This window comes from Sarcophilus harrisii, chromosome 5 (assembly GCF_902635505.1).
Source record: "Sarcophilus harrisii chromosome 5, mSarHar1.11, whole genome shotgun sequence".
NCBI lineage: Eukaryota > Metazoa > Chordata > Mammalia > Dasyuromorphia > Dasyuridae > Sarcophilus > Sarcophilus harrisii.
The window spans coordinates 224565278-224587472 of record NC_045430.1 but is presented as its reverse complement, the minus strand read 5'-3'; the positions used below and the strand labels follow the sequence as shown (position 1 = coordinate 224587472).

Genomic DNA, 22195 nt, shown 5'->3' with positions numbered 1-22195 from the left:
AAAGCATGATACATAGTTCTCAAATGTTCAGCTCCTCAAAGTCAGAGCTGGCTCTCAAGATTTTTGTGTTTCTGTTTGTAAATTCTGTACCTCCTAGTCTCCCTCTGATTGCTTCTTTTTGTTATTCTCAGGCTGGTAAGTAGTTCAGTGACTGGGCTAAGTCTTGTGTGCTTATATTTCCTATCCCTCCCAAATTATTCATCACTTGTAGAATACTGGAGTTTAAGTAAGGATGGCTCAGAGTCCACTAGAAATTTCCCCCAACCTTATCTTGCCACTTGGTTGTTGTTGTTGTTGTTGTTGTTGTTTTTTTAATATCCTAGAAGTGATCTTTCCACATGACCACGAAATACATCATTCCTCTCTCTTGGTTCTTCCATTCATCTGTCAAACCTGACTACCCCCTCCTCTTTTCTACCCCAGATGTTACTGAAAGTAGATGAAGTGTTAAGTGATTCTTCCATTTAGAGGCAACTTCCTTTTGTCGTCTGTTTTCATTTATATTGTGAATGTCAGTTTGGGTGGGGCAGGTGGGAGGGGGATAAAGTTCCTCCTGTGGTTCATGACTGGACAAAGATCAAATACTGAGCATCAACAGTTACATAAATGTTTCTAAAAAGTTTATGATTTCCTTAGCATTTGAGAATCCCCTTCCCATACCTTTGCTACTCTCTCTGGAAAATGGACAGAACTGAAAGCTTTGTTTTGTTTTGTTTTAGAGAGCGTTGTCATGGAAGCAGCGATCCCTAAATTCAACACTCAGTTGTTAAATGATGGCTGTGTGACCCTGGACAAGTCATTTAATGAGTCAGTGCTCTGAGCAACTCTGACTTACCCTGTAAGTTGTGGAGACGAACCTACACTGATAGAGGGCATTTCCTTAATTTATTCCCAATGACACAATTCTCCAGCTTGGAATACCACGAGAATCTTAGCTAGTCTCTTTAACTAGATGATCCAGTGGTGGGAAAGTTCTTTGAAGGGAAGACTGAGTAGGATTTGTCAGCAAGAAGAAGTAAGATTCTCCTAAGGGAGAAGAGATCCTAGAAGGAACAGATCTCCCCTCCTGCTGCTGCCGCCGCTGACGTAGCGCTAACGTGACTCTGACGCAGCAGCGCTCCGACTTCATTTAAGGTCGGTCAGCGGCCGCGAGTGGACATTAGCCTTCTTGCTCCGCGGCCTGGGTCCGAGGGCCGCCACCCACCCCCACCATGGCTCAGTACAAGGGTGCGGTCAGTGAGGCTGGCCGGGCTATGCATCTGATGAAGAAGCGGGAGAAGCAACGGGAGCAAATGGAGCAGATGAAGCAGAGGATTACGGAGGAGAACATCATGAAATCAAACATCGACAAGAAATTCTCAGCTCATTATGACACGGTAGAGGCTGAGCTCAAGTCCAGCACTGTGGGGCTTGTGAGCCTGAATGACATGAAAGCTAAGCAGGAAGCCCTGGTGAAAGAACGGGAAAAGCAGCTGGCTAAAAAGGAACAGTCCAAAGAACTTCAGTTAAAGCTAGAGAAACTTCGAGAAAAGGAACGGAAGAAGGAGGAGAAGAGGAAGATCTCCAGCTTGTCCTTCACCTTTGGTGAAGAAGACGAAGATATGGATGAGAATGAGCTGGAACAGGAAGGCAACAGAGACGTGAACAAGAGCAGACAGGGTTCCTCCTTTCAGAGAGTTAACAGTCTAAATGGAGAAGGAATCCCTTCCAAGAAGAGAAAATTAGGGAAGAATCCAGATGTGGATACAAGCTTTCTTCCCGACCTTGATCGAGAGGAAGAGGAAAACAGGCTCCGGGAGGAGCTGCGACAGGAATGGGAGGCCAAGCAGGAGAAAATCAAGAGCGAAGAAATCGAGATTACCTTTAGTTACTGGGATGGCTCTGGGCACCGGAGAACTGTAAAGATGAAGAAGGGCAATACGATGCAACAGTTCCTGCAGAAGGCCATGGAGATCCTGCGGAAAGATTTTAGTGAGCTGAGGTCAGCAGGCGTAGAGCAGCTCATGTACATCAAGGAGGATCTGATTATACCTCATCATCACAGCTTCTATGACTTCATCATCACCAAGGCCCGAGGGAAGAGCGGCCCACTCTTTAACTTTGATGTCCATGACGATGTTCGGCTGCTCAGTGACGCCACAGTAGAGAAGGATGAGTCGCATGCTGGAAAGGTGGTGCTGAGAAGCTGGTATGAGAAGAACAAGCATATTTTCCCAGCCAGTCGCTGGGAGCCCTATGACCCAGAGAAAAAATGGGACAAGTACACCATCCGATGAGTACCTTTAAAAAAAAACAAACAAAAAAAACTGCATGTTATCTTTGTCACTCCACCCCTCTCTCCACCTATTCAACCACCTACCCAGTTTTTCTAATTTATTAGACCTGACAAAGTTTGCAGCCGCCTGTAGATATCCTTCCTATTCTCTTCTTCCCTCCTCCTAACTTCTACCTTACTTTACCATGAGACCTTCCTCCTTCCCACTTATTTTCTAGGTGTATCTGAGTCCCCTAGTTTCATAGGTCCAATTAGTAAGCAGACCCTGGGACTAGCACAGACTGGGGGAGGCTTGCAGCAGAATTGGTCCCTGGATTTCTACTCTCAAATTCTACTATTATTTACATGTTTCTTATTTCAAAATAAATATTTGTGTGAAGGGGAAAAGATCTGTGTGTGTGTGTGTGTGTGTGTGTGTGTGTATACATACTATAAACCTCTCCTAGTTTAGGACAGGAGAAAAACAAAAAAAGTCTATCCAAATTCTGAAACATAAAAGCAGACTGGTTCTACAAATGATGCAATTTGAATGCCCTGAGGCAATGGAAGAAATTCCTTAGGAAGAATCCTGCTTGGGGCAATCTCTAACACTATTGAGGCCCTCGGAAGAAAACCCTCAGAGGTTTCTAAGCTCCATCCCTAACACAAGAGCCTAGGTGACCTAAAGTTACAATACAGTAGGAGACAAAGAAAATTAATTTCTATCAAGTGGAACTTAATCTTAGTCACTACATTCAGAATAAAATCTTTATTTTGAAATGAGATCACAGGTTCAATCCAATATCTGCTTATCGTGGGTAAATAATGGATTACTTAATGGATGGCTTTAATGGGAGAAGAGAGGCACATGCATAAAAATATAAAACAAAATAATACATAATCAAGGGAAAGGGACCTGTATATGCACGAATGTTTGTGGCAGCCTTCTTTGTAGTGGCTAGAAACTGGAAACTGAGTGAATGCCCATCAGTTGGAGAATGGCTAAATAAATTGTGGTATATGAATATTATGGAATATTATTCTGTAAGAAATGACCAACAGAATTATTTCAGAAAGGCTTGGAGAGACTTAACACAAACTGATGCTGAGTGAAACGAGGAGGGCCAAGAGATCATTATATACTTCAACAACAATACTATATGATGATCAATTCTGATGGACCTGGCCATCCTCAGCAAGGAGATCAACCAAATCATTTCCAATGGAGTAGTAATGAACTGAACCAGCTACGCCCAGCGAAAGAACTCTGGGAGATGACTAAAAACCATTACATTGAATTCCCAATCCCTATATTTTTGTCCACCTGCATTTTGGATTTCCTTCACAGGCTAATTGTACAATTTTTCAGAGTCTGATTCTTTTTGTACAGCAAAATAACGGTTTGGTCATGTATACTTACTGTGTATCTAATTTATTTTAATTAACATCTACTGGTCATCCTGCCATCTGGGGGAGGGAGTGGGGGGAAGGAGGGGAAAAATTGGAACAAGAGATTTGGCACTTGTCAATGCTGTAAAATTACCCGTACATATAACCTGTAAATAAAAGGATATTAAATTAAAAAAAAAATACATAATCACTTTGAAAGAGAGGTACTAGCAATTCAGGAATCAGAAAAAAACTTTGAGAGGTGACACTTGAGCTAAGTTTTTAATGATCAAGTCTGACCCAAAAGAAAGAATAGGAGAAGACCCCACTTCCTGCTTTTTCTTTTTTTTTCCTTTTTTTTTTTTTTTCTTTTTAATATTATAACAACTTTTTGACAGAACCCATGCCAGGATAATTTTTTTACAACATTATCCCTTACACTCACTTCTGTTCTGATTTTTCCCCTCTCTCCCTCCACCCCCGCCCCTAGATGGCAAGCAGTACTATATATGTTGAATATGTCGCAGTACATCCTAGATACAATATGTGTGCAGAACCAAACAGTTCTCTTTATGCACAGGGAGAATTGGATTCAGACGGTAAAAATAACCTGGGGAAGAAAAACAAAAATGCAAACAATTTACATTCATTTCCCAGTGTTCTTTCTTTGGGTGTAGCTGCTTCTGTCCATCATTGATCAATTGAAACTGAGTTAGATCTTCTCTTTGTCAAAGAAATCTACTTCCATCAGAATACATCTTCATACAGTATCATTGTTGAAGTATATAATCTCCTGGTTCTGCTCATTTCACTCAGCATCAGTTCATGTAAGTCTCTCCAAGCCTCTCTGTATTTGTCCTGCTGGTCATTTCTTACAGAACAATAATATTCCATGACATTCATATACCACAATTTACCCAACCATTCTCCAATTGATGGGTATCCATTCATTTTCCAGTTTTTAGTCACTACAAACAGGGCTGCAACAAACATTTTGGCCAGTTTTCCCGCATCCCCTCCAACATTCGTGGTTATTTTTTCCTGTCATCTTAGCCAATCTGACAGGTGTGTAGTGGTATCTCAGAGTTGTCTTAATTTGTATTTCTCTGATTAATAATGATTTGGAACACTTTCATATGAGTGGCAATAGCTTCAATTTCATCATCTGAAAATTGTCTGTTCATATCCTTTGACCACACTTCCTGCTTTTTCTTGAAGATGTGAACCTTTTTTGTAGAAGGAATAAGCAGCTAAGTGGTGATGTGGCTGGCTAGAGAGCACTGGGTTTGGAATCAGATTCCTCTTCTTGAGTACAAATCTAGCTTCAGGCAATGACCAGCTGTGTGAACCAAGGCAAGTCATTTAATCCATTTGCCTTAGTTTCCCCATCTGTAAAATGGAGAAAGACTTGGCAAACCAATTCTAGTATCTTTGCCAAGAAAACGTCAAATGAAGTCATGGAATCAGAAATCACTGAAATGACTTACAAAGAACATGATCATAGCACACTGAATTTGATGTTAGATATTTTGAAAACACTAATCTTAAATTTTGATATGTTAATTTTGCTGAACTTTTTATTCTTGATTATGCACTTCTTTGAGCTCTCTCCCAACTTTTACTCAAGATTAGGTTCCTTAAAAATCAGCCAATAGTTACTTCTCTCATTGTAAAGGGGTTAGAGTTTCTAATATTTTATTTTCTTTCAGGAACTCTCATCCTGTCTGTTCTCCAATATCATCTAATTTTTATCATGATACATAGGTATAGAAATATGGGGGGGGGGTTGCAGATGGGACTCCCTCCAAACCTCTCCACATACTTGGTGCCTGGGGACAGTAGACTAAAATTTAAAATAGTTGCTACAAAACATCCCTTGCCTTGGAGGGTAGGGTACTTCCTAGACCTGGAAGTTCCTTTCCCTTGGGAGTAGGCTTTGAGGGAAAGGATGCGGGGGAGAAATCAGTAATGTGGAAAATAAAAAGGCTATGGATGGGTGTGTGTGTGTGTGAGTGAGAATCCATAATATATGTGCATATATAACAGCACATACCTGCATCAAATGTTGGCCTTCTCTAATGTGGGATTGGGAAAAAGGGAGACAACTAAGAACTCAATATAACCAAAAATTTTTTCAAATGAAAATAAAATTTAAAAAAAGAAAAAGACTATCTCTTTTTTAAGAGATTAGAACATAGAAGAAAATAGGGAAATGTTGACATTTTCTGAAGTGCAGAGCTCGGGAGGAGGAGCTCACAATGGGTGGCTTCCGTTTTCTAGGTAAAGTTTTGAGGATAGTGATAGGGAGGAATGATCTAAGTGGTTTTTGAGGAAATGTGATTTGGAACAGAAGGTGACAATTAAGATAATAGTCAACCTGGGAAGAAGAAAAAGATTCATGAGATAAAAAGGAACCCCAGTGGAAATTAGATTAACATAAATTTGTAGTGAAGCTAGTCAACGTGGTTATGTGACTTTCTTCAGGGGCAGGCAAATATTCCTTAATCTAGCCAGGTAAGTGGTGGGTATGGCCTAGAGCTAAGGTTTGGAAAGGGATGAATAGAATATATTAGTGAGGTAAGATTTGGGGATAGAGAACAGCACAAAGTTATAAAACTATATTTAGGAGGGAAGGAAAGTGCCATAGAAGGCCTAATTGACTGATAATGCAGAATCCAGTGACTAGAAACCACCATGACAGCTTTAAGAGGCATGAGGGTATAGAGGGAAATGGAAGAGAGAAAGGATTATGGATTGAGAGAATTTCAGACCTTGGATCATGGAAGGTACATAAATGATGGTGCCATCAAGAGTATGATGTTTTCTTTGGGTTTGAGTTCACCCCAATGGAAATGAAGGAATTTGGACTGGGAGTCCAGGAGGGACATCAGTATATGGTAAAGTTCCCAAGCATGGGACTAGAGGGCTGAGCCTTATATTCAATTTTTTGAGAAAGAAGATTAACCTGGGGGAATGTTAACAAAATGTTATTAGAGACCTTAGGTACACAAGATAAACTTTAGTCAGACTCTCTAAAATTTACAAGAATTAATTACTGAGTGGAAGATCACCTCTTCCAAGCTGTGAGGGTTAATTATTCACATGCCGCTGATCTGTACAGGTTAAGTGCAGACAACTTTTGCCAGCTGCCTCTTTTTATTTTCTCACCAAAGGTGTAAAATACTGCCCAAGTCAACCCAGGTCTGGCAGGGGATCTGAAGATGTGTTTATTTTGCAATTAACAAATGATATTAGGCAATTCTGAGCCCGGAGCGAAGGCAAGCCGGACTTTCTAGTACCCTATATTAATTTTCAGTCATTTGTACATCTTGGACCAGTTCCAAAGTAGCATGCGTATGCAGCTTGTATATTTTAAGCTTCTCGAGGACAGCGACAGTTCATCTTTCCCTTCCTCCATCTGTCTCTCGAGGGAGGGAGGGAGAAAGAAGAGGACAGAGACAGAGAAAGGCAGAAAGAGGAGAGACTAGACAGAAACACAGAGAGACGGAGGGAAAAAGAGGAGAGACGAGAGAGACAAAAAAGAATAGAGAAAAGAAACGGAAGGACACAGAGAAAGATAAAGAGAAAAAGAAACAGAAAAGACAGAACACAGAGGAGCATTAGTCACTGAAGATGTTCAGTAAATGCTTCCTGATGCTGGAGTTAGGAGCTGATTGACAAAGGGAAGTTTAGGCTAACCCAGATTGTAGGTTAAGGCTTTTATCTTCTGTACACACCTGGTTAGAGATACACCTTTGAATACAAAGGGATGAGACCAGCACTAGGTGACCGGAGGCCAGGGTAGAGAAGGAACCCCAGAGCAGAGGACAACCAAACCCCAAATAAGAACGGAACACGTGATTAAGCCCTTCTAGGATTTGACTCCAGCTCTGAGTCGCATCCGCAGCTTTCATCTCCAGCCCAGGCCAACTTGGGGCGGAGCCGAACTGCGGCTAAACTGACTGCACGGGCCCTTTAAGGCAAGCTCAGTTCAGTCCCCCGGAAGCGCCGGGCGAAGGCGAGTGTAGCCAGGGGGGTGTGCCGGCGCGCAGAGCGGTTGCCCGAGAGTCAGGAGCGTGTGCGCGCGGGGCCTAAATGAGCCGGACCAAGTAGGGGCGGAGTGGGAAGGAGGAGGAGGAGGAGGAGGAGGGCCGGGCGCGCGCCCAGGGGGTGGGCTCGAGCCAGCCGGGTTTCCTTGGCACGAGGTCTGACCACTCAGAGAGCCCGGCGCCTGTGGACTGACAGAGAGAGAGAGGGGAGGGGGCTGTCGGAGAGGGGGACATAACACCGCGGGGAGGTCGCGGCTGAGGTCGCTATATAATTAATACACTCCACTCCTTGCTCCAGGCTGGAGGTTTGAAGAAGCTGGGGAAAGGACGCACAGGGGACTCGGGTAAAGCCTCGAAACTTGTGTCGGGCTGTTGCTGGTGGTACTGCGGGAGATTACGGGGCCAAGACCCTCTGTCCCTCTCCTCCCCCTTTCCCTGGGATCCAGCTTCACCCGGGGAGCTGCAGTTGTAATTCGGAGACTGGAGCATTAAGGCTTGGTGCCCCTTCTCCTTGGGATCCAGTGCCGGGGCTTGCACCCTGAAAGTTTTTCCTCCACCGCTATCTTTGTCTCTGGAGGAGAGGGTCCAGGCAGGTGTGTGAGCGCTGCTGGCCAGCCGGACTTTCTGGGGAGACACAACTGCCTAGCAAGGTAAGATCGGGAGGCGTGTGCGTGTGCGTGTGCATGGATATGCGCGAGTTCTATTTGTCCCTGGAGAGATCCTCTCATCTCTGAGTTTACTCCTCAGCCAGCTGGCATTGAGAGGTTTGCATGTTACACTAATTGGATAACTTTTATTCTTCTCCAAACTTGTTCTCTTTCCCACCCTCCCCCCCCCGCCAAACACACACACACACACACACACACACACACACACACACACACACACCTCCTTCCACTCTACTAGAAACGGCCGTTTTAATCCAGTATCTCCGTGGGGTCCACCAGTTTATGCTGTGGATGTTTGCACAGGTGAGAGAGAGCCTGGTGAAAACTGGAGAGAGAACGCTGCTTCCAACTCTTTCTTTGCTCGATCCCTTTCCACCAAGCCCCGAGCCCGAGGCTTGCCTAGTTGGCCTTTAAACTTCAGGGGCACCGGAGCTCTGGGGTGGAAGTTGCGCCCTGACTGCTCTCCTTAGGACCCAGAGGGAATTAATAAAGTCGGACTTCCCCGAAAGCCGTCCCCTCTCATCCCCCCCGCGCCACTTTCAGTGTCTAACTGCTGGGAATACTGGATAGCACTCAATTTTCAAGGACAGGGAAAAAAAATCTGCTGGAGTTTTAAAATAGGATTTGCATCCGCCTGATTCCCGGCAGTTCCCTTAGGACGCCGCCCGGGGCCAGGGTGTGGGTTCTTTCGCCCTCCCCGCTAGGTGGATCTCTTCTTCTGGCTCGGCTCCCTTCGAGTCAGCGTCCTAGGGGGTACTTCGCCAGACTGCCGGGGTACGGGGCTTTGGCCGCTGGCTCCGGGCGCTGACTGTAGAGTGACTGTTCTTTCTTTCTCGTTGGGAAAGGCTGGGTGGAGCCTGCCTCCTTTAACCTAGAGGCGGGTATTTGCTAGGTGGTGTGTAAGTGAGAAGGGAGAGGAAAGAAGTAACGTGGGTCACTGCACATTAACCTCTGCTCCTGGATCTGTTGCTGCCCACTGGCCCCCTTTCCATACACTATTCCCCTCCTCTCCAAGGTCCCCCCGCTCTCCCCACCCCCCCGGCACTCTTTCGGGTGACTCAGCAGAGGGCGCCAGTTCATGCTTGTTATGGAGGGGAGGGGAGTGGGCGAGGGAGGACAGGAGAGAGGGGCCGCGTTGAACTTCTCTGCTAATTGACAGGTAAGGGTTGAAACTTACTGCACCCTGGAAAATGAGCAGCCTGGCCTGCCCTCGGGGATCTTAGAAAGGGGCTCAGGGAGCCGACTGATGGCTCAGGGAGGGACCAGTTTTCTGGGATGGAGAGAGATTGGAAATGATTGGGGAAAAATTGGAAATGAGGGATTGAGTGACTATTTTTCAGTATTGTTTATACTGTCTGAATAACGCCGCAGGTGAATGGGATTCGTTAAGCCTAAAGATGCCTTGACCTGTACAGATGTTTTTTTTTTCAACAAGGAGGTGGAATGGGTGGGTGCGGGGCCACCCATATTCCTAGGAAATTTTTGTGGCTCAAGATCTTGCGGAGTTAGAGCAGGAGGGCGAAAGAAATTGGGAAATTGTAGAGATGGAGGATTGCCTGTTCAATTTTGTGAGCTGTAGAGAAGTGCTTGATGTTACCTTCGGGGGTAACCTGTGAGCTGGGAGTCTCACTTGAATAACAATTGCACGCCCTAGCGCCCACCCACACCTTTATCCTCATCCTCACCCTCCTGCCTCCTCTGCCCTTCCCCCTGCAGTATTTGCAGGGAGCTCTTTTCCGGAGCTGTGCTTGCACAGGAGGGTAGCTCAGTATTTTCCTTCTCGAGTTTTGGGAAGCTTTGCAGCTGAAGGAGTTTCCAAGACTGGCAAAGGGGTCTCAGGTTTGGAGGCGGGGCTTGTCTGCGTATGAGAGAAACTACCCATTTCCTTCTTTGACGTTACGAGCAACTAAACTGACTTAGAGCTTTTCCCTGTGCGATCCAAGCCCTGAGGAGGCCACAGTTGACAGCTCAGTGTTTCTGTAGCGGGAAAGCCTGGAGTACGGGACTGGGAGTCCCGCCCCGCCCTGCCCTGTTTCCCCTTGATCAGTTCCGCATGTATCCACCACATTTTTACATAACCTATCTTTAAGAAAGTTGTTTTGGTTTTTGTTTTTAAAGAGCACTTCCCTTCCTTTTTCATTCCTCCCCCTTCTTCTTTACTCCACTCTCGATAAAGCCTTAAGCTTCCAGTACTTTTCTCAAACAACGTTGCTGGTCTGGCTAGGACTGGGAGGACAGGTTAGCAAAGGCAGAGCAGACAGATAGAAATCGGTATAATTGTATTACGACGAGGCAGCTTGAGGCCATGACGGCAGCCTGAAGATTGAGACTAGGTCAAAATCTGGGTCATGTGCCCTGCTTAAAAGCCTCGAGGGTAGGAAGAACTGCACCTGTGATGTCTGACAGTGATGTCAGGCAGCTGAAAGTTCTCCGGAGGGTGATGAAGGTTAGGAATTGGAATTGAGTAACTTATTTTGTTTCTTCCTTGGGTTGTAATTACCCATTTGGAAGTGCTGGGGCGACATCTCTCTAAATTTGTGCGTTAAGTACCTGATTTAGCTGAAGGGAAGAGCCTGGTGGAATGGGAGAGGAACTTCTACGCAACTTTTAAATCCTCTCCCAGTCTGAGATCAATGAAAGAAGTGAATGAATTCCCCTTTCCACTCTGGAAATGGGGTGATAGAAAACATTTTCTTTTATGTATTGCGTGGTGGTGGTGGAAATTACAAATGCTTCAGGGTTTGGGAATAGCAGATTTGGCAAATGCCTTGTTGACATTTTCTAATGGAATCACGTGTTGCTGTCCTAAGACTCTAGTCATCTATGTACAAGTAACCCGATACAACCACATGTGGAGACTGACTGACTGTCCATATGCTAAGGTTTTGATGAACTTTCTTTCCCAATATCCCTCTGGCTATTGTTAAGTGCTCGTGATTTAATTAAGCTGGCATCTATGAAGCATTCGAGAAAAGGACTGCGTGAGACCCTATGTCTCCAACTCCTTGGAACCAATTTCTTGATGGAATTATTCAATGGAATTAGAAATAGCATCTGCTTACTTAATATGGTGGCTGATATTCTGTAATGGCAGATTTCAGAATTGATATCTTCTTTTAAAGTGTTCATTTTGTTAGTGTAAGGGAGGGAGTCAATTTAAAATATCTACATCAATTTGCTAAGACCTGTGAATCAACTTCTAATCAATCAAATGTATGTAAATAGGTGAAAAAGTCCTTACCATTTGGAAAAGAATGAAAGTCATTGAAATGAAATGAAGCAACACAGGAAATACATTAGCTTTGGTTGAGGAGACAATCACACACTATGGGGCTTGTATAAAATAGCAAGCCATCCTAGAATATGGCATTCAAGTGGAGGGCAAACCTAGACAAGCAGCCAATCCCCACTATAGGAACCCAATCTGCTAGTGACTTGGGTTGGGAAAGTGAGCCTCAGGGCTGTACTGCACTAGTGTATCAAAAACATAGCCAAATCCAATGAAGTTGTATTTTATATCATTTTAACTTATGATGAGTCAACTCCCCTCCCTTCTTGGTTGAAGAAGTCTGCCTCAGGAATGTGACTCAACCAATTGACTTTGCCTTTAAATCCCCCTCATTTTGCCTATGGGGCTTCATTCATATGTTAATGTAACTATACTTTAAGATTGAGTTGTATAATGTAGTTTTTTGGGCCCCATAATAAGTTTGTCTTTTTGGAAAAAAATTTTTTTTTCAAACTCTGGAATGATACTTATAACCGGTGACTCAAAATGTTCTTAGTGCTGAGCTAGTTAAAGTTAAAGTGGGAAGGGGAAAGAGAGTGCCTGGTTATTATTAAGTGTTGAATTTTCTTCCCTTCCTTCTACCCTACTTTAATTTACTTTTTTCCCCCTTTCTGGGCTCTTAGAGAGGTACCAGCAAAGACAGTTAATATTTGATCTTTAATTTCCATGTACATACAACACACACACAAGACATTTGAATGCATTCAGAATACACACAATATGTTAAGTATATCTGGTTACTTCTAACTTGCATTATTTCTTACCTGAAGCATTATCTAAACAATTAGAATAATTAAGAAAAAGCCCAGAAATCATGAGCATGCTCTCTCATTCTGTACTTTTATTTAAATTTAGTAATATTTTTATTGATCTGTTAAAGTAAAAAAAATTTTAAAAAGCCTCTCCCATTCGTATATCCACTTTCCTGTTGGTAAATCATTGGCCAAATGACTATTTTCCTGTTGCATAATGCTTTGTATTGTGAATTGGCTGGTTCAAGGTAAGCTAAGTGATAGTAAGGAGTGTGGACACAAGTGTGGGTCTGGGACCTGCTAAACCAACTCCACTAAGATGATAGACACTGTGTACCAGGGGTATTGCCAATTGAAGGAAACTAGTTTCACTCTTTTGTCCAGTGTGTTAGCTCATCAGTGAAAGTTTTTCAATTTCACAAGTGGGGGAAGGGGGGAGAGAAATTGAGGGAGGAAGGAACCTGAGGGTAAATGCAATTTCCTTCCATGACTTCTGGTATATTAGAGGAAGAAAGACTACTTCTCTAATTCTAAAAATATTAAAATGAATCAACGAAGTTCAGAGCTAGGAGGGAACTGCTTACCTAATGTGTGACGGACCTTGGGCTCAAGAATTGTTTCTTTTAGAAAGAAAATTAGAAAAATTGAGGCTATAGGTTTCATGAGGAGAACTGGCTGTTCCTCATGCCTGGAAAACTCTCCCTCCTCCTCTTGCACTACTGACCTCCCTGACCTTAAGTCCCAACTAAAATCCTACCTTCTATATGAAACCTTCCCTAAATCCCTCTTATGTCCAATGCTTTCCTTCTTTTAATTATTTCCTATTTACAAAACAATGTCGATTGTTTCCTATAGGTTTGTTTCTATGTCGTTTACCCCAGTAGATTGTGAGCTCCTCGAGGGCAGGGAATGTCTTGTACTTTTTTTTTTTTTTTTTGGTAGCCTAATGCTTTGCATTCTTCCTGGTGCTTAATAAAAATTTATTGATATACTGAGGATACACATTTTAAAATGAGGATCCCTGCTGTTCTCAAGGAACTCACATTCTAACAGGGAACTTGGGGAACTCTACCACACATGTGAGAGGATTCAGCTGCAGGACAGATAGAAAAGTTTTTATTTGTGCAATCCCTTAAGACTCAGCTGCTGGGCAGAAAGACCTGGATTCTAATCCAGCCTCTGGCACAGTCTGATCATGTTACATTCCTGAGCAAGTGGCTTCATTTCTTGGTGCCCCCAGGTAATTCCTTAACATTGTAAGTTGTTGAATAGTTGTCATCCTGCATTGGTAGAGAGAGTTTTGCAAGTTGAAAGTTTCCCAATACAGTGAAATCAGAACAAAAAAGAAAGGAAGGAGTGGGGGAGAGAATTATATTCACATGAATAGAATGTCTGGAGTTTCATAATTTCATTATCTAGCTACTAAAGCTAACTAGGGCTTTAGGAAATAACTTTCTTTCATAGCTCACATACACAGAACTAGATCTCACAAGATCAGAGGTCATATTGGATTTTAGTTCTATTTCCTTCAGTTATCCTTTAGTTCAGCTAGGTGGCTAATTGGATAGAATGATGGGCCTGGAGTCAAGAAGATCTGAGTTCTAATTTGGCCTCAGATACTTACTAGCTGTGTGATCCTGGGCAAGTTATTTAACCCTGTTTGCCTCGTTTCCTTATCTATACAAGAGCTAGAAAAGGAAATGGCGCATCTTTCCTGTATCTTTGCCAAGAAAATGCCAAATAGGATCACAAAGAATTGGCTGCAATTGAACAAGTTCACTTATAATTTAAGTCAATTTTCTCATCCATAAAATGGCCAGAATAACTCTTGCCTTGTCTTAGTGGGAGTTAGCTATAGATTTAGATCTTTAATGATAGCTGTAGAGCTGGAATGGACCTCAATACAACACATACATTTATACAACACACAAATTTTACAGATTGGGGAGCCTTGGTTTAGGGGTGTTAAATGTCTTGTCCAAGGACACACAGATAGTAATGGCCAAAGGTGTGATTTGAAACCAGGTCTTTTGAGTCCAAAACGAATATTCTTTGAGGATCAACAAGAACTATCATCATACATGGTGCTAATAATTGGCTTGCCATGTTTTTGTTGGTACGCAACATGTAACTTTTAATCTAACTAGGAATTTAGCTGTTTGGTCCCCACTCAATTGTTACTTATAAAGGATTAGGAACAAAACCACAAGTGTTTTTGTGAATGAGAGCTGCACCATTTGTATCCACTTGTTGCGCTCTGTGACTATGAAGAAAGGGCAGCTGGAATCCATGTGCCAGACCTGCCCTTGCCTGTCGCCTCCATTGTACAACGGATCAACACGTAGCCTTATTTGGGGTCGTCTCGCATCTTGTTCAGAAGCATCTTGCATTCCCCAGCTGTTCCACAACCTCTCCATGCAGGAGCCTACCAGCTGCTTCACAGCAACTGCACTGACCCTGGCTGCTTCTGTGCAATTAGTGAAGCAAGGTAAAATTGGGAACTTCTGTTCAAATTTAAGTCCTTTCGTCTGGGTGAGGCCAGCTATAACCTATGATCACCATTCTGGACAGCTTAAAAAGGAAATGTTCAAAGAAATGCTGCCGAGGTGGTCTGTATGTTAAACAATTTAGGAATACTATCTACTTAGTGAAATCTCTGGCCTGTTTAATTTGCAATTCTATTTAAAAAAAAAAAAAAACTTAGTATGTGTATTATTAGCTCCCTTTTGCAGAGAAGGAAACTGAGGTTCAGATGTAGGAATTGACTTATCTGTGGTTAGCAAATGGCAAAGCAGAAATTCAAGCCCAGATCATCTGATTTTAAATCTAGTGAAGTTTTGCATTATATTTGCATATCTATCTTATATCTACTTTTTTAGTTTCTAGATAAATCAGCAGGCTTTACTATATGAATTTTTTTAACCCAAGATGTTATAATCTGGTACACAGAATGTTTCAAAGTGATTCTTTTTGATACCCATCTACATCTCTCCTCACTTCCATCTCTTAGAACCCGTAAGTCCTAAATCTATGGTCCTGGGAGTGTTTATTAGTAGTGTTAATAGTAAATTATTTGGACAGCAGCGTCATATTTCCTCTTATGAACCTCACCCCACTCAGCCTTCTCTATTTCTGGTGAAGACACCAGCATCCTTCCAATCACCCTGCATGCCCCCATAGCAGTCATACCCCCTCTTTAGTATCCCTCACTACATAAATCTAATCAGTTGCCAAGTTTTGTTGATTTCACCTCCACAACATCTCTCACATAGCAACCATTCTACTTCTGGCCCTCATCACTTTTTATCTGAACTGAATAGCCTCCTGACTGTAGACTCCTTTTTTGCCTCAAATATCTCCTTTACATAAATGCCAAAAGGTTGGTTCTAAAGCAGAGGTCGGGCCATGTTCCCCCTTGTTACCTCTAAAATAAAATGCAAATTTATCTGCCCATTACCTAACTGTAACCTTTCTTTCCAGGCTTATGATACATTCCTCTGCTTCATTTTCAGATTCAATTAAACTGGCTTTCTTGCTTTTCTCACCTCTGATGCTCCATGTTTTGTCCTAGTACAAGTTTTCTGGATAGCTCAAATGTATTGCCTCTTTACCTGTGCTTCTTTGAAACCTTCTTAGTGTCCTTTAAAGCACAGATCAATGCCTCCCTTTTATAAAAAATCTCTCTGGTTGTTTCCTTAATCCACCTCCCTCCCCCCCACCATCTCACCTTCTCATACCATTCTCCTCCTTCCCTTGTATTTACAACTTAACTGTTGTCTTCCTGAGCCTGGCTTTCTTAGGGCAGGGGCACTCATATTTTTGAATTTTTAGTCCCAGACACAATATATATAATCATAGTTTCTTTATCTGTAAAATATAGGGAAGGTTTGAACTAAATAATATCTAAGGCCTCTTCTAGCTCTAAATCTTTTTTTTTTTTTCTGAAGCAGTGACACTTTATTTATTTATTTATATTTAATAGCCTTTTATTTACAGGATATATGCATGGGTAACTTTACAGCATTAACAATTGCCAAACCTCTTGTTCCAATTTTTCACCTCTTACCCCCCACCCCCTCCCCCAGATGGCAGGATGACCAGTAGATGTTAAATACATTAAAATATAAATTAGATACACAATAATATACATGACCAAACCATTATTTTGCCGTACAAAAAGAATCAGACTCTGAAATATTGTACAATTAGCTTGTGAAGGAAATCAAAAATGCATGTGTGCATAAATATAGGGATTGGGAATTCAATGTAATGGTTTTTAGTCATCTCCCAGAGTTCTTTCTCTGGGCGTAGCTGGTTCGGTTCATTACTGCTCCATTGGAAATGATTTGGTTGATCTTGTTGTCTAGCTCTAAATCTTAAGACTTTGGGCATTGGACACAATTCATAGATTAGCAATTCGTTTTTTATTTTTTAGGTTATACATGTACATGTACTTTTATGTATTTCCACATGGGTCAATTAGAACAAAAGAGAAAACCATGAGGGGAAAAAAAAAACCAAGAAGAGATGAAAATAGTGTAGTTCAATTTATATTTAGTCCCTTTAGTTTTCTATCTGGATTCAGGTGGCATTTTCCATCCAAAATTTATTAGAATTGCTTTGGATCACTGAATTGCTGAGAGAGCCAAGTCTGTCATAAGGGATCATCATAAAAACTTTCTGTTATTGTGTAAGATGTTCTCCTGATTCTGCTTGCTTCACTTAGCATCAGTTCATGTAAATCTTTCCAGGCTTTTCTAAAGTCAAACCTGTTCATCATTTCTTATAGAACAATCATATTCCATTACTTTCATACACTATAACTTTCTCAGCCACTTTCCAACTGATGGGCATCCACTCATGTGTCAATTCTTTGCCAAGTGGCTAATTTTTAAAACGTTTACTACATTCTCTTCCTTTCTCTCCCCTCTCCCCCTGCCTGCCACTGCCCATATCATCCAATTCTCTTACATAGAAGAATCATTTTACATTTGTCCAAACAGGTTAATATCCTGTTCCTGAAGGCTGTGATAATGGCAATAATGATGATAAATGACATTTAAATGGCATTTTAAAAAGGTTTTCTGATACCTTTGCATTCATTTTCATTTAAGGTTCCCAAACAGCCCTGTGAAGTAGATAAAATACTCATAATATTCAGAGTTCTCACTGTGGTCCTTTACACATTTTTGAGAATTGTTCTTACTGTTTTATAGGTGACTTGCCTTATTTCACAAGGGCAAAGATGGAAGTTTCTTCTTTGTTCTCCCCCATCCTCACATGTATAAGACTTAATATAGTGCTAGGTGAAGGGTAAGTAATTTGTAGACTAAATATATGTAAGTTTTTAAGCATGTAATAACGTCTCTTCAAACTTCCAAGCTCTTTTAGGAGATAATCAAAACATTTTTGTAGACTAGTGCTTGCAATTATTTCACAGCTTGGTATACTACAAAGATTCTCTGTTCATGTCTGAAAGTCAGGTGGAAAGCTAACACATTTTGTCACTTTCCCAGTGGGGCTGTTGGGAAATGAGCCAGGTATTCCCTCCCTGTGGGGAGCACATTGGCTCTGCAATGCCATTGAACCTAAGAGATTAGGAACCACACACTGTTCCCTGCAGAGCAAAGAATACTAACAATTCAGCTCTGTGTGAGCAGCACTTGGTAGACCCTTTGGCCTAGACATTTTCTAGTGTAGCTACTTTCCCCCTTCCTTCTCTCAACTCCTATACCCCAGCACCACCCACCTCCCTGTCCCCTTGCTTATAAGTCTAGGTTTCTTTGTTATTTTCATACTATGTTGTTTTGGATCCATCTGGTTATTGATAGTCACCAGTTTAGAATATTTGTCTCGGATGCTCTTCTCTGCATTTTATCTTTCTTCCTTTTTCTTATCAGCTAGTTCCTTTACTTGGTGCACATCTTTTTCTTTTCTTTTCTACTATTCTTCTATCACTTCTCCCTAATCCTTCCTCTGTTAAGATGTCCATTTCAATTCCCTACATTCAAATGATCCTTTGTACCCACAGTTTCCCAAGACTTCCAGTGCATTTCTTTGGACCTCTATCCTAAGTGATTCTGTTCTTTTTCCTTCTCTTCCTTTCTTATCTCCTTCTTTCTGCCACCATTTTCTCTCTCTCTTTTTTAATAATTGTAACTTTTTGTTGACAGAACCCATGCCTGGGTAATTTTTTACAACATTATCCCTTGCACTCACTTCTGTTCTGATTTTTCCTCTCCCTCCCTCCACCCCCTCCCCCAGATGGCAAGCAATCCTATACGTGTTAAATATGTCACAGTATATCCTAGATACAATGTATGTGTGCAGAACCGAACAGTTTTCTTGTTGCACAGGAAGAATTGGATTCAGAAGGTAAAAATAACCCGGGAAGAAAAACAAAAATCCAAACAGTTTACATTTATTTCCCAGTCTTCTTTCTTTGGGTGTAGCTGCTTCTGTCCATCATTGATCAATTGAAACTGAGTTAGATCTAATCTTTGTCGAAGAAATCCACTTCCATCAGAATACATCCTCATACAGTATCATTGTTGAAGTATATAATGATCTCTTGGTTCTGCTCATTTCACTCAGTATCAGTTCATGTAAGTCTCGCCAATCCTCTCTGTATTCATCCTGCTGGTCATTTCTTACAGAACAATAATATTCCATAACATTCATATACCACAATTTACTCAACCATTCTCCAATTGATGGGCATCCATTCATTTTCCAGGTTCTGGCCACTACAAACAGGGCTGCCACAAACAATTTGGCAACATACAGGTCCCTTTCTCTTTTTTAGTATCTCTTTGGGGTATAAGCCAAACTACTACTGGGCTCAAAGAGTATGCACAGTTTGATAACTTTTTACTACCACCATTTCTCAAAGAGAAATCCCTTCCCCACTTTTTTTTCTTTAGCTATGTTCATTTCTGCTGTTCTTCTAGTCATTATTCCCTAATCTTTGCTCTGCCTGTTGAGATGTCCATTTTAGCTCCCTATAGCCAAGTGATCCTTTGTATCAAGTTTCCCAAGACTTCTAATATGCACTTCTTTGGGCCTCAATCCTAAATGATTCTATTCTTTTTCCTTCTCTTCCTTTCTTACCTCCACCCTTCTGCTGCTACTTCTCAAAGAGAAGTCCCTTCCCCACTTTTTTCTTTAGCTATGTTCTTATTATGCTTCCTTGTTGTCCTAAATCAATTATGTTTGACTTTAGTTATTTCCCCATTATGATCATCGTATTGGGAACAAGATAGAGAAAGGCTCTAGATGTATGTTTTAATTGGTATAGAAAACTCCTAGCTGAAGTCAGTCCATCAATAAATATTTATTGTAGACTAGGCACTGTGCTAAGTACTGGACCAGACGAAGAAATTCCTTTTCCCAATGTGATTCTCCTTTTGTGATTTAGTCTTCTAGAAGTGTCATTTAGAAATTAAGGGAGTTATCCAATCAGCATCTTTTAAAGACTTTAACTCATACTTTTTTCTTAGCTTTAAAGCTGGCTTTCTTTCCATTATACCATTCTGACGCTCATAATCATTGCATCAAATGCCAGTATTCCTAGTCTGGCTTTTATAATCATTAAATTTCAATAATCCCATGTCAAGGTTGACGTCAAAAGAGATAATTTTTTTAAATGGTGCCATGATATTTAAAATTGGAAACACTAGACCTGAGATGTCTAATTTGGACATTTAAAAATCCTGAACTTTGAGTAGAAATAGGTTAAAATTTATTTTGGCAATAATTTTCAAAATAGCTGAAATGTCAATTTATTTTGGATAATCTTTTTTCCCTCATAAAATGAATCTGTGTATATGGGTAAGAGAATATTTTTTGTTTTTTAATGACTCTGAGATCTACTAGGGGAAATGCTTTGGCACTTTTCTAACTTACCTATTTTTCATGTCTCAGCAAGTACCTTTTCAGTAAAAATCAGAATACGCCACATTCCCTTTTCATAAGACTCTTTAAGGTAGGATTCTAATAGTATTCTGACTTTAAAAAGCAAATATACATTACTTCTTACCAACTCCACCAAAAAACATCCTGGAGCTTAATTTCTTGAGATCTTTCAAAATTTAACTTTGATGTCATTGTAGACTCCGCTATCATTAGAGTCAGAAAGGCCCTTCTAATTTTATGGGTGATTCTCTTTAGTTTTCCCTTAGAAGTCCTAAAAATATGAATCAAAATAACAACTCACATTGCTATAGAACTTTGTGTTTTTCTCACCACTCCAGGAATTAAGAGTAGCACAAGTGTTATTACTGTCTTGCAGATATTGTTGTTCAGTCATTTACTCTCACTCTTCAAGACTCTATGCACCATTTTGCCCATGGGGTTGGCAAAAATAGTGGAGTAGTTTATCATTTCCTTCTCTAGTAAATTTAGGCAGAGTTAAGTGACTTACCCAGGGTCACACAGGTAGTAAGTATCTAAGGCCAAATTTGAAATCGGGTTTTCTTGACTCATCTTGACTTCTTTCTCTATCTACTGAGCCCACCTACCTGCTTCCTGTTTTTACAGATGAGGAATTTTATATTTCCATAGTGGTTTAGAATAAATTTAGAAGAATAAAAACTTAGAGGTTACATAGACCTGCTATTAACAGATGAAGATACTGAGGTCCTGAGAAATTAAATTATTTGCCATGAGTTGGATGAGTAATAAGTGGCACAGCTGAAATTCAAAATCAAGTATTCTGTTTCCAAACCAAACTCTCACACCAATAGGGACTTTATTTATAACTATGAAAACATATCGATAATAACTAAATTGTTATTTAGTTGTTTTTCAGTTGTGTCCAACTCTTCAGGATCCCATTGGGATTTTCTTGGCAAAGATACTGGAGGGATGTGCTATTTCCTTCTCCAGCTCATTTTACAGGTGAGGAAACTAAGGCAAACAGGATTGTTACTTGCCCAGGATCACACTGTTACTAGTAAGTGTCTGAAATAAGATTTGAACTCGGGAAGATGAGTTTTCTTGACTCCAGACCCAGCACTATCCACTGTCCCACCTACCTGCCCTAATATCTAACTTTTGCAGCAGCAAAAATTTCACCAGTGCCATTGCAATAATTTGGCCTTGTGACATTGGAAGATCTGGTAAATATCTCTACTCCCCACCACCCCTTTGGGCTCATGATTGGATCCACATAGAATAATCCTAGAGAGATGTTTAGATGACTTACCCACAATCAGATTATGTTAGTATGTGTTAGCTAATAGGCAGCAATGGGGTGAAGAATGTTCCTCTCTTATAGGGGTAGGGAGGGGAACGTGTTACTAACTTCATGCAGTTTTTAGATGACTCTTGTACATCTTCATTAGCTTTTGGGCTATAGGAATAATGATTTTAGCAGCTTACATTTCTATGTATCTGTCCATTTTCCTTTAGTCCACACAGCAACCCTGTGGAAGAAGTGGTCTTTCTAATCTTCAGTAATGATGACCCAACCTGTTTACTGACTTCTATTCCGGTGTTCTTTGTACTCTACTGGGTAGGGAGCACCCAGGAACTTCTGATCTTTTGATGGAAGAGAACAACTGCTGTAAAGCTGTGGGACAAGACAGCGTTCTGGTTTCTAGTACCTGAAGCTGCCAGAGCTTGGCAGCAGCATTCAGCCCTACTACTGCTTGGCTCGGAACCGGTGCCCTTTGGCACCCACTGACACACAGTAGTGTTTCCTGATCCACAAGGCTATGAATCATTTATAACTGAGAAAGCATTCATTATCCCAAACTTACACTTTTTCAGAAGGCTTACAAATATATTTCTCC

The 22195-nt window shown here is 41.3% G+C and overlaps 1 protein-coding gene and 1 pseudogene across 3 annotated transcripts in view; both read left to right on the top strand.

The window, feature by feature from the left end:
* Positions 1–1146: 1146 nt before the first annotated feature.
* On the top strand, positions 1147–2680 carry LOC100917009 (annotated as a pseudogene).
* Positions 2681–7842: 5162 nt separating this feature from the next.
* The window catches only part of SVIL (supervillin), a 254897-nt gene continuing 240544 nt past the window's right edge, over positions 7843–22195 (top strand). For all 3 annotated transcript variants that reach the window (XM_031939775.1, XM_031939772.1, XM_031939768.1), the window contains exon 1: positions 7843–8342. The gene's annotated coding sequence lies outside the window, so the exon portion shown is untranslated. The remainder of the gene's footprint in view (positions 8343–22195) is intronic.